Source organism: Bubalus bubalis, chromosome 3 (assembly GCF_019923935.1).
Source record: "Bubalus bubalis isolate 160015118507 breed Murrah chromosome 3, NDDB_SH_1, whole genome shotgun sequence".
Taxonomy (NCBI): domain Eukaryota; kingdom Metazoa; phylum Chordata; class Mammalia; order Artiodactyla; family Bovidae; genus Bubalus; species Bubalus bubalis.
In genome coordinates, this window is record NC_059159.1 from 26,350,654 (window position 1) to 26,358,293 (window position 7,640).

The window sequence follows — 7,640 nt, forward strand, 5'->3', positions numbered from 1 at the left end:
GACAAGAATGAGCCTGCAGAGCCAGGCAGCCTCCAATGCCTGTGTGTGGGAAGCAGATACTCTGGCTTGTTCCAGTCTCCCAGTGCCTCAGAAAGGAGAGAGGAAGGTGTGCCTAGGGGACTGAGCCTCGGTGAGGGGTTCCAGTCTAGCCTTTGCTGTGGTCTTACTGCTAAATACATGCCTAGGATACAGAATTTCTGTAAGCAGTACTGAAGTCTATAGAATACAAAGTGCTCCATAACTCCATCAGGTAACTCTGGTTAATGGTGTGCTTCCTGCCAGAACTTTGTAGCATTCAAAAAAATTTTTTCAACACAAATGGGACTTTATTAACAAACAGTAAAGAACAAACAGTTCTTTGACTGGGTTTTCCATCATTCCTATCTCCATACACAAACAGCGATCTTTCAAACAGAGCACCCACTGTGGACGAAATCTAATTTGGTGAACCTTTCTTACCAGGAGGCATCGGGCAGTCCCATCACAGGTAACGATCAACAAGGAGGTCGGTCCCTTCACATTGGTGGGAGCATACTTCTACAAAACATTCGCTCCAGCTTGGGGTTCCTGAGAGGTGGTCCCAAATGAGCTGTGTGTGCGTCACCATCCCTAGAGGAAGGTATCCTGGTCTCCTCCTTGGTGGTTTGATCCTAGGAGCAGGGTCTGCCTTTCAGGAAGGCCTTCCACAAGTCTGACCCAAATCCCGGTGGATGGATTGAGCTGTTTCCTCCTCGCATCTCCTGGGCAGGGTCTTCCTGGGCAGCCTGGCTCCCAGCTGGCTGCTCTGTTCTCCTATACAGCAGTGTGAGCGCACTGGGAGGAAGGGAGCATTCCTCTCCTCTCCTTGTTGGAAGCTTCTTGCAGAAAAGAGGAGAAAGACTAAGGAAAGTCTGAAGAATCACTCCTGGTGTGTTCACTGAGAGCTGGGGGTGGTGGGCCCACGAGGCACCTTCTAACCTGCCAGTCTTAATGTCTGGGAAGTGCACAGAAGTCCTTTTAAGGCTAGAAATTTCAAAGCACTTCTCAGATACATACAAAAGCTTCTCTTGGGAGATGGGGGGGTTGCTGACTGTCACTTCCACAGTGGGGAGGTGGAAGGAAGCAGACTCAGGGGTCCCTCTCTCCTTAGCTGTTTCTGGCGTTGGCTCCTGCCCCACCACCCACTCTGGTCCAGCTGGAAGATTGGAGTCATCCTGTATGCTGTGTCTGTCTCCACACTCACCTGGCAACTTAGAATACGTGGCTCCTTGGGACTAAGCAGGTCAGAGGAGTCAGCATTAACCCTTCACATGTTAACCTGATCCACAGGTCTGTGAATTCTCAGCCAAAAACCTGCCGATAGATCTAATCGAAGGCAGAACCTTCCAGGCAACACCCAACTCCTTCCGGAGGCTGTTGTTAATTTCACTCTTAATCTTCGCACCCAGCACTCATTCACACAGCAAGTTCTTACTGCACACCTAGGTGCTGAGATCCACAGTCTCATGGGTGAGTTGTGTGTGTGTCCCAGAGACCAAGCTCTCACGATGTGATAAGCGCTTTGACTGGAGAAGCTGCAACAGGAGAAATCAATGATTAGAAACTCACTCACTGATGTGCTATTAGCTCAATTATCCCTAATTGACACTGTTCCTGGCACTCTAACAAGCCAGGGGAAGTCCCAGGTGGAAGAGCCAAAGCTCTGGCTGGTTTTCCCCAGGAAGCCAGAAGGCTGGATTTGAACTGCAGACCACCTGACTGCAAAGCCCTTGCTCTTTGCACCCTTCTACTGCCGGCAACAATGCCAGCGGGTGGAGACAGTCAGGCCAAGGACCTTGTGTATGGCGCACAGGTGGGTGAATGATTAACTGCCTGAACACCTTGGGTCACAAGTGTCTGTTTCCTGTGAGCCTCTCTTGATGGCACGGATTATGTCTTATCTGTGCCATAAGTCTGTTGGAGTCCCAGACGGGGACTGGAGCCTGGTGCTCAAATGAACGTGTGAATGGATGATGAAGCCATCAGTGAGTTCCACTTTGGTAGGAACATATCAGTGGGATATCAGAGTACAGAGCCAGAGGCCCCTTCCCCTCCATGAGGCTCAGCACCTTCAGGAAATGTCACTCTTGTCTGGATGGGGCAGTGCCATGATGAGGCAGAGAGAAGACTGGCCCATCCTGAAAGCCATGGTGGGAAAGTTGGGCAAGTTTGCGTCTGGGTCTCCAGGGGATCTTCAATGGTCATCTGTTCATCCTCCAGCCTTACCCCTCCTTTGCCCCTCAGGCAGGCGAGCAGGACCTCTTCTGAGATGACCACTTAGTTGCTGAAAACAGAGATTATTAAGTGAATATCAAGTGAAAAGGACAGAGACATTGGGAAAAGGTCTTTGTTACTCAGGTCACTTGTCATGGGGAGATTTCTCCTCCAGTCACACTGTTCTCCCTGGGACAACCGAAGGCTTGAAGGCTACTGCCTACCTACTCTGAGTTCCCCAAGTTCCACTTTCTAGGAACTGCTCATTGGGCTGATCCTTTGCAGAAATTTTTAAACTTCTCAGAATCATTGATGGACTTGGGGGTGGGGACCTTGATGGGGAAAGCATATAAAATACAGGTTCCTGGTCCAGTGAATTTCAGTGGGGACATTGTGGGAACATTTTGAACAAGTGCGCCCTGATTCTGAGGCAGGTGGGTGATCTGTGGCCTACATTCAGGAAAGGACCTTGAACAGAAATTTGGTCTTTTTCACTCCAAGAGGGGCTGGGCTGGAAACCTCAGGGGCTTGGCCGGAAACCTCAGGGGCTTGGCCGTGGTCCATTAAAGCTGCCCCCCCACCCCCACCCCACACACACACACTGGGACTGCTCTGCACCAGCAACACAACAGGCCTGAGGAAGGAGGGTGGGGGGGTTCCCACAGCCCAGACAGGCCTGACATGTCCCTTGGCCGATCTGGGGACTTAGCTTTGGTCACCAGTTTCCTTCTCTGGGTCTACAGTAAATCTCTTGCTGCGAAGGATATTCTGAAAGAGGTAGTGCTAGGGGCTGGAGTTTTTCTTAGGTCTAACATGGCCCAGGGAGTGGCAGAGATCCATGCAGACAGGAAGACAGCCCCCCTGCCCCACGGTAAGGAAGGAGGAGTTGGTGGGGAGCCAGTCAGCTCATCCTCAGGCTGCACTTCCTGGGTTCATCCCAGGCTGAAAGCCATTCTCTCCTTTTCTTCTTAGAAAAGTTCAGGGGGCAAGTTCTTGATGTCTATCCTTAAGCTCTCCTGCTTCTAAGCAGGACATCTCCCCTGTCAGGCTGGGAGAGGGAAAGCCATCTGACCCTCATCCCATCCTGCTTTTGAATCTATTAAAAATGCCCCCACCATGCCATCAAGCCATGTTCCTCACAGGCGAGAAGCTCCTCTCTGCCCTCCCTGGTCCACAAGTGTGGAAAGGAGGAAACCTCCAGTTCCTGTGACCCCCTATTCCTCAATCCTCGAACTCCAGGCTAGTGTGTATTGGGGTTGGGGGGAGCAGGAAGACCAGTTTTTCCAGCCCTGAGACCAGCCTGCCCCTGGGGGTGCATGCGAGCCCAGTAGGATGGCAGCCTGGGCCTCTGTGGAATGTGGCCCATCCGGCTCTTGCTGCCTAAGTAAGAGAGGTCGGTGTAGCAGGAGTCCAGGGCTGGCTGGTCCAGAGACATCCCCTCCCACTCAGGCCAGGAATGAGTGCCAGCAGCATCCCTCCCAGCAGCCTTTCAGATCCTATTCCACTTGGCCAGGCCATTCCCCCTTCCCTTCCCCCTGCTTGGGGGAGGTGCTCAGATCGCCCTGCTCTGCCTTCCCACATTACCTTCTCCAGCCCCTGCCTCCTTACCCTCCCTGTCTGTAGGAGGGCTTCTTCGACTGAGGGGTCACTGCTCCTTCCAGGTTACAGGCACCCCAGGCTCAGGGACCCTGACTGTCTCGGTCACTGTCTATGCTCAGAACCTGGCAGTCAGTGTTCAGTAAATAATGCCCACTTTCTTGCCAAACTGCTGAATTAAATGCATGAAGATGAATACATTTGTAGAGGCACAGGTTGGCTGAGAAGCCAGGTTTCCCCCACCTGACGCTAACATGGCTCATTGGTACCCAGCCTGTCCTAGCCAGCGTGGGGCCCGGAAAGAGCCAGGGTGAGCTGCTCTGCCCGCTCCCCTGCTTGCTGATCTCATCTCTCCATCCCCTTACACCCTGTTGTATTCCCCCAGTCCTCCCCACTCCTAACCCTCTTTGCCCCATCCAATCTCTGGCCCAGGATACACAGAGCCACTTCCCTCCGTTTATTCCCCCTGCTCCTGGAAGTTTTCTCCTCCTTGAGGCCTTCCTGGAACTTGATTGGCTAAGACTCTCTCTTTGGTTCCCTTTTCTCCCTCGGTGAGTCTTCACCATATGTAGCCCATAGCCACGTGCCCCCACCGACCATTCCTGCCTCTGCCTGGGGCCTTGGAGTCCGTTCTGGTAGATAGCAGGGTCAGTCTGAATCCTGAGGGTTGTTACTCTGAGATGAGCTGCAGGTGGAACGGCAGTGCAGGGGCAAACACTGATTTGAGTAAGGCCGGAACCCACTCAGTTGCAGAAGTTCAGACTGGCATATGTGGTTCTCCAAGTGGTCTCCCTGAGTCCTGTTAATACTCATAGCAATGACACCTGCCATTTATTGAGCACTTACTCTATGCCAGGCTCTGTGCTAAGAACTTTTACGTGGTATTTCACTTAATTCTCACAACAGCCTTATGGTATATACTGTTATTATCTCCATTTTACTGATCAGCAAGCTGAGGCTATTAGCTTCCTACAGGAAGGAAAAAAAACCTTAGCCTTTTTTAAGCCCTTGCACTCAATGGTCCTGAGCACCTGGTGCTGAGCATAGGAATGTACAGATGTTCATCTGACATACAGTCTGGTGAGGCGGCGGAGGGCTCCATGAAAGGGTGTGCCTAGGACTCCTGTCTCAGGTTCAAGGGTCCCATAGTCCAGAGGAGCTGGTGCCAGCCTGGGGACTGTCCTACTCCGTGTTCGTTTCCTCAGGATTTCAGACCAAGGATAGACAGACAGCAGGAAGTACTTTGGGACAAAGCTAAGTGTAGCCTCTGAGGCCCAGGATCTCATCTCTGTCCCTATGTAGCCGAGAGCTCGGTGGGTGTGCACGTGGGTGAAAGGGCGTGTGGAGACTCAGGGTGCTGGGGTGGGAGGATCAGTAGGATGACCTGCCAGGCCCTCTGTGCCTTGAATCCTGGATCTTGTGTCTCCGGTCTTTCTCCGGAGGCCCTGGGGGAGTCTCTGATGGGTGGAGCTGCTGTCAGGTCTGTGTCGTGATGTTCTGGGCAGAGGGCGGGGTGCAGTGCAAGCCCTGACCTGGTTGGGCAGGTTGGCCCACCCTGAGTGGCACCTGTGACCAGGCGCCAACCCCACCTACCGCCCTTTGAAGTCATCCAGCCTGCATTTAAGGCCCGGCCCCTCTTCTGGGTCAACTCCCTGAAAAGAATTGGGGTCCTCTTAGGAGAAAGCTCCTTTTGCCTGGGGCCAGCTCCAGTGAGGGAGGGGGAAGCTTGCAGGCCTGGGCCTGGCTGGAGAGGTGTTAGCCTCCTTGGATGGGTCTCTGCAGGGACTGGCAGGGGCCAAGGCAGAAGGGGCCACGTGAGGGGAGGCTGAGGCAGAGGGAGGGGATTGGTGGTGGGGGTGGTAATGAAGGGAGAAGGCTTAAAGTAGGGGAAAGCTCAGTGAGGGGCAGGGGATTCTGCCAGCAGAGATGGGAGCCTGTGGAGGAGGCAACCCCTTCCCAGGCTCAACCCATGGAAAAGTCCTCTCCAGCAGGCATTGGGGTAGTTTAGTCTCCCACACCCTACCCCACCATGCATTGCTCTGCACTTGGCATTTCTGTCTTACATAAGGTACCCCCTTGCCCCACCCTCCACCCCCGCCAGCACCTTCTCTTGGGTAGATCTTCATTCCTCCCCAGGGTCTAGAGCCAGCATCTGTCTGTGCAGCCACTGGGCACTGGGTTAGCATGAAAAGCCACCCCAACTTGTGGCCCCACTGGGCACGTGCAGGCCCTGGCACTATCCCATTCCCAAAACCGGGGTTCCTCTCCCCAGCGCGGCCCAGTGGCTCCTGCCTGACCTCTCCCCCGGCCCTGCCCTGCTCAGAGCAGACCTCTAATCCGCCAGGCACCTCCTCAGAAAACCATTAGGCAGCCAGGCCCTGCGGGCCTCCGACAGGCCCTCTCCCCCACCCTCCACCTCCCACTTCCCACCTCCTGTTGACGCCACACCCACCCTGCAGTTCTGGGTGCAGGGCCCAAGCGGACCCCTCGTTTTTGCTCACTGCCTAATTTCTGCTGCAGGCGGCTCTGTCCCTAGACCTGGCCCGGCCTGAGGCTAGCCCCGTGCCTTCTGGTCCTCATGCCAGCCTCTTCCCAGGGGCCCCCAAGTCGCCAGGGAACGCTGGAGGAGGGAGCTTACCCCTACATCTAGGCTTCCGGGCTCTGCTATGTCCTCCCTCAGTCCTGCCAGTCTGGGGGTGGCCGGGGACGCGCTGTGGGCCGGGCAGCGGCAGGGCTCGCGCGAGGGCCCCTCCCGGGTTGGGCTCACTCCACCTCGCCTTCGAATCCCAGGATCGTGCTCTCCAGGCCACACCCGACCCCAGCCTTCTTCCTCTCTGCTCCTAGCTGCCCCTTTCCCAGCCCTAAGCCTCTTCTCTTCCAAGTCTGCCCAAAAGGCTGCACCTCCTCTCCTGGGGCCTATGCTTCAGTGATGGAAGTGCCTCACGTTCAGCCCTGGTCACGGGGACTTGGCTTTGGTCCTGTCCTTGGGCGAGTCGCCTGACCTCTCCGAGGCTGTTTGCTCAGCCAAAATAGGGCTATGAACCCCACCTGCCGCGTTTGGGTGGTAGATGAGCCTAGCCCAGTAAGTGGTGAATTTATGGTAGAGCAGCGAAGGGCTGGGACCTGTCTCTCCCTTCAAACTTGTCAGGGATTGTCACCTTCAAGCTTTAGCCCACCTGGGGCTCCTGTAAGAGTGGGGAGGACTGCGGGGACCCATTTATCTCCAGGTCATACCAGACATTGAAACCAGGTGCTTCCCCTTCTCTCCTCACTGGCCAAGACAAAGAAAGGCCTCGTGTGGGGGTGATGGTGATGGGCTTCTCAGCATGGAGGGGAGGGAGGGGGTGTGGTATCCTCCTCTCCAGAGCTCTAGGTTGAGGGGACCCCAGGCTGGGAGGGGCAGTGGGGACTCCCAATGAGAGGCAGGAGACCCCTCATGGGGCCTCTTCCATGGCCCTTTCTTTATTTGGGGCCCCAGCCAGGAAGAGAAATGGCTCCGTTTGGTCACGGTGATCGCCATCTCAGCTCTGTGATCACTTAGCAGCATTGCGGCGAGGGGTGGGGGTCGGTCCTCCTCCCAGGCCCAGGTGGCCGTAGAAGAGACATCTTGCTGATTTCTTCCAAATCGCGCCCTCATAAATTGGATAACAGGTGCTTAAAGCAGATGAAGAATTAGTGATTACCGAGCAGGCTGAATTTGTGGAGTGTCGGGAGTAAACCATTTTCTAATCGAGATGGATGACACAAATGGCAACATAAGTGTTTATTGCATGAAGTAATATATGTAATTTTGGCTGAATTTTGTTTTTCTC

At 54.6% G+C, this 7,640-nt stretch overlaps 2 long non-coding RNA genes across 6 annotated transcripts; both read right to left on the reverse strand.

Annotated features, from left to right (window-relative positions):
* Positions 1–763: 763 nt before the first annotated feature.
* LOC123332618 lies at positions 764–1,365 on the reverse strand. Its single transcript, XR_006549515.2, has 2 exons — positions 1,223–1,365; positions 764–854 (listed from the first exon to the last, which is right to left on the reverse strand). It is a non-coding gene; the product is annotated as an uncharacterized LOC123332618 (long non-coding RNA).
* A 49-nt stretch (positions 1,366–1,414) lies between these two features.
* LOC123332619 lies at positions 1,415–6,950 on the reverse strand. 5 transcript variants are annotated; one of them, XR_006549516.2, is made up of 3 exons: positions 6,467–6,950; positions 2,245–2,302; positions 1,415–1,553 (listed from the first exon to the last, which is right to left on the reverse strand). It is a non-coding gene; the product is annotated as an uncharacterized LOC123332619 (long non-coding RNA). The 5 variants fall into 5 exon arrangements; XR_006549518.2 differs by lacking the exon at positions 6,467–6,950 and adding an exon at positions 4,426–4,696; XR_006549519.2 differs by lacking the exon at positions 6,467–6,950 and adding an exon at positions 3,817–3,950.
* Between the last annotated feature and the right edge of the window lie 690 nt (positions 6,951–7,640).